Source organism: Nannobrachium achirus (genome assembly GCF_963921795.1).
Source record: "Nannobrachium achirus genome assembly, chromosome: 4".
In the NCBI taxonomy this organism is placed as follows: Eukaryota; Metazoa; Chordata; class Actinopteri; order Myctophiformes; family Myctophidae; genus Nannobrachium; species Nannobrachium achirus.
The window spans coordinates 51,973,797-51,977,774 of record NC_137813.1 but is presented as its reverse complement, the minus strand read 5'-3'; positions in this window follow the sequence as shown (position 1 = coordinate 51,977,774).

Sequence of the window (3,978 nt, the reverse complement as noted above, 5' to 3'; positions counted from 1 at the left end):
AAAGACAGGAATGTTTCCATCAGAAATGAATGTCATTGCCATAATAAATGGCACAATTGTGATTACAAAAACAAAAAAGAAATTACATTAATCAAGAGTGCTGTGGTAAGAAAAAAAAAGTATACACCTGAGAAAACATGACAAATCATATCCCTACACGTGGATGGAAATGAAACATTGTAATTGCTGCTTTCAGAGCCAATGTGGGTTGGCTGTGAAGAGGGGGCAAACACAATGACAAATGGACAACGATATGTAAAGTTTAATTCACGTGCCATTGCACGACATACGCATGGCGCATAAATTAGGCTTCAGAGGTCACAGAAGATGATGTGATGGAGGGATTTTATGGTGTGTGGGGACTGGGGCACATTCAAATGAAAGAAAACAAGAGCGAAAAGGAGGCAGGGATCCATGATTGAGGCGAACGTTGAAGACATTGAGGCTCAGTTTCTAACACCCAGAGCTGTCGGTATGATTTTTAACACTTGCGCGTGCATGTACATGTACACACACACGCACGCACGCACACACACACACACACACACAAACTCAAGGAACAGACACAAAGGGGAATGCCTTGGCCAAAAACCAACCAGAAGTAATATTCACTTCTAATGCTATAGAGAAAAGTGCTGTCTACACCAATACTGTCAGTGCTAACGTGTACAACCCCCAATAGCAAGCAGCTCTGAGTTATTTAGTCAGATGGAGCCAGGTAACTATGTGCCCATTGGAGCTTTACAGGTTAATAGTGCGAGGCGGGAATACCTATGTAGATATTGTTATATTTGTATATAAAACAACACTGTGCTGAACTAACAGAGGCTATATGAAAACGTTTTGTTCCTAAATGAAACTGACCGTTTCAAAGGTATGTCAAATTCACACTGAATGATTGACGAAGGTTGGAAAAGCCCTTGATTGGCAAAATGTGTGCATTACACCTTACAGACAGGATGAGGTAATGATCGTCGTCCCCCCCCCCCCCCCCAAGAACTCTTCATATGACCCGGCAGAGGATATCAAGCAGTAGATCTGAACCCTACCATTTTGGGGCTGCCTGGGGTTGCTTAAATCAATCTCAGTACCAAGATGGTCCTTGTCCCATTGGCTTATGGGAATCATGCTGCATTGTGTATGCAACACCGATGTATCCCTCAGACTTTACTAAACAGTTTATACATTCCTAAAGTCCACGTCTAGTTCTGTGTCAGCGTTGCAGCCTCACTAAGAAGAACACAGAGACGGAGGAAGACAGAAGATGAGAGACCACTGGATCCCCTGGTGTATTTACAGAGTAAGCAGCATGCCCAGACGTGGAGAGATTCAAATCCTGCAGCGTCGTATGGTTCTGGTCCTTCGGGCTAAAAGCCTGCCACATCTGAGGCAGATAACAAAACTGACATAGGTCAGCCATTTCATCTCCAGTCGTCCCTTTATCCATCCACTCATCCAAACCTATCAGACACACATCATTTTGCAGCCTGCCCCTTACATGAAACCCGATTGTTACAGAGATGATGACAACCCACTTTCGCGATAACGATGGCACATTGGAACAAAGGATAAGAGATGAGTGACGGCACATAATAAGGCTAAAAAGAGGAGAGTTGAAGGAGGCATATGTGAGGAGTGCTGGTTCTCCTGGAGTTTGTTTGGTGTTGGGGAGGGAGGGGGTCAGGTGTTTACACTGAGCCAGGGCAGGGCTAGACTCCTACACTTTTAGTCTGAACGCTTCCTTGCTTCTTGTCTTTCATATTAATTGTCAGTTTGTATGTAAGCTGATACTGTGCGTCCTTTAGGCTGTACCATCTGTACCGTATTGTATTGCAGACTAGAAGCTTAAACCCAATTTATAATTTGTCGCAAAGACTGTCGGTGAAAATAATCACTTCACCTTTTCAGTTGAAAATAAGTTGTTTCTTGGCAAAAGCGACATGGCATTGCGATGAAGCATGGGTTAGGCTTTGGCAGTCCTGTGCACAGTTTTAGCTTCTCTCCATTTACATTAACTTTTAACACTGTGACGCACCTCACCAAAGCCAACACACATCCCAGACTCCATGAGAAGGGCAGAAACAGCTTTTAACAGGGTGGTTACACTGGGTGTGCTACTCATCAGGGCAACTAGCTAGGTAAAGCAGGGAGTGTTGCAAGCCACTGAAGAGCTAAACCTTTGACTCTGCATGTGTACAGACGATTTTAGCTGGCTGACTGCCAGGTGCAGCACTAATGGTGTCATATTAAGAGATGAGACATTGAAGTTACCGCATGATAGATCCCTGGCTAGCAAGATCACCCCACAGCGTCTCATACACTGACGAAAAGGAGGAAAAGTCATGATCAGGTCAACACGAGCCCAAGATGGTTGAAGAAAACAGATGGATGACTTCTGGGAACATAGATTTTTCGCAGTGTGTGAGCACAGCTAGTTCAGTGGCTAGGCTACAATATTGAAGACCATGACTCATGGATGAAATCTATGCCCAACCTTTTATGCAACAATTTTGCATCATGAATCCTGCCATGTTACCCACTAATGTAACCCAACTTGCTCCTAGAAATACTGCCCATGTCCCACTTTACTGACATTTGTATGTGAAATGCAGGGCTGTCACAATACCAAAAGATGATGGCTAGATCAGCGACAGAGGCAGGTTAACAGCACAAACTAGCATTCACATTTCATCTCAGTTTCTTTGGCTTTTGTATGAAGCAACAAGCAGAATTCTGTAAGTGTTTATAATTGTCATAGTTTAAATCTGGAGATCGGACCACCCACCCGCCCACCCATACATACTATATTAATACCCTCACTGTGAAGACTTGTCTTCCATGGGACATTCATTTTGATTTTTTGTCCTGTATCGTGACAGCATGACAGTATAGCCAAGTACACAGTAAAATCTTCAATGTTAATTCATCCATTTGTAACCATGACTCTGGTTACATTTGTTAGATTAACAAATCAGGATTTTATAGTGCATTGTTCACAACCATATAGCCAAGACCGTGGGAAATCACTTCAGCTCAGAGGCATATGATTAAGCCTTCCCTGCAAAACCTCCAGGCAGAAGTTGGTTAAATCTTTAAAGATATACCTCACTCTGGAATACAATTTTAAAGTTTTCACTAAATACTTTTAAACTTGCCGTGTGTATACTGATCCAATATTAGCCGATAACAAACTAAAGAGTTTGAACACAAATAAGACTGGGCCAAAAGTAGAAACACCACTCTAAGAGTAAACGGGAGATCACCATCCCTGTTGTTCGCTTAAAAATCTTCAACCATGAGTGTCTAAAGAAGGGGGAAGGAGGGAGGAGTCACCGTTCCAAGCGACAAGAGTGCCAAATTGGAGGAGTGTGAAGTAATCGGGACTGCATGGACAGTACAGCTGGTTCCCGGAACATAAAACACTTTCCCTAGATAATACAACTGGTACCAAGCAAAAATGTTTTGAAGGGGGGGAAAAAAGAAAGAAAATGAAATACTGCGTTTTCCCTTTCCCGGGACTGCAGCTACTGGCTAGCAGATAGATGGCCTTTAAGTGGTGATTGGTTGGGTGGAAGGGAAGGAGCGTTCAAAGGTTAAGGTAATTTACAGTAAACTACAGATATATACACACACCCAAATTGTACAGAGAACAAATATGTACATGCTCAGGTTTAATCTTTTCCTTTTTTTTTAACTATTTCCAAGACTTCTCTGTTCCAGCGCGTTCTCCTACTCTCTGTCCGACGCTGTGGCCGTTCTCTGAACACTTTTCTTGTAAATACCCCCCCCCCCCCCAACAAAAAGAAACCCTTCCCAAAAGCCTCAAGTAAATGTTGTGAAGTTCTGTATTGGGCTCACGCTTTCTCTCTACCCCCAGACATGTCCTATTGCTGCCCCCTCCCAAATCCCACCTCCCCTCCCTGGTCGTAGTGTAACTTGGGATGAGAGGCAGATAGGGACGCGGGGGCGGGGGGGGCG